Raw genomic sequence first — 528 nt, 5'->3', positions numbered from 1 at the left:
AATATATATATATATATATATATATATAAAGAAGTAATACATTTAAGAAAAGCAAGAAAATGAATAATTCAAGATTCAGGATAGGGATTGTATGGGGGAGGGGTGGGTGGTGTAGGAAGGGGGATGATCTGATTAGTGAGGGCACCCTGGGTATTCTAAGGGACCTGTAATTCTCTATATCCTAATCTGAGGAGGGGGTGCATGGATGTTCATTTTATTTTTTAAATTGTATAATACATTAAACACATATTATATATTATATATATATTATATATACATATATATGATACATTTCATGGGAAAAAAGCACACACACACATCTTTCTGAACATGATGGGGAATATATTATAGACCAACAAGAAAAGAATTTATCAATGGATTTACAATGTGATCCCTAGCTTTTAATCCATTTTATCAGAATGATATATTGAGACAGGATTCAGTCAAGCTTGGAAACAGCTTACACCAAGGGACCAGATGATAAACATGACCTCACATGAGAAGCTATAAAAAGCTGTGTGACATTAT

At 32.2% G+C, this 528-nt stretch overlaps 1 protein-coding gene across 1 annotated transcript in view; it reads right to left on the bottom strand.

Annotated features, from left to right (window-relative positions):
- LARS2 (leucyl-tRNA synthetase 2, mitochondrial) overlaps nt 1-528 on the bottom strand; it is a 163,842-nt gene that overhangs the window by 39,792 nt on the left and 123,522 nt on the right. The gene's annotated exons all lie outside the window — the stretch shown is intronic.

This window comes from Lipotes vexillifer, unplaced genomic scaffold (assembly GCF_000442215.2).
Source record: "Lipotes vexillifer unplaced genomic scaffold, Lipotes_vexillifer_v1.1 scaffold1227, whole genome shotgun sequence".
NCBI classification, from domain to species: domain Eukaryota; kingdom Metazoa; phylum Chordata; class Mammalia; order Artiodactyla; family Lipotidae; genus Lipotes; species Lipotes vexillifer.
The sequence above is the reverse complement of the archived record's forward strand: the minus strand, read 5'-3'. Positions and strand labels throughout refer to the sequence as shown.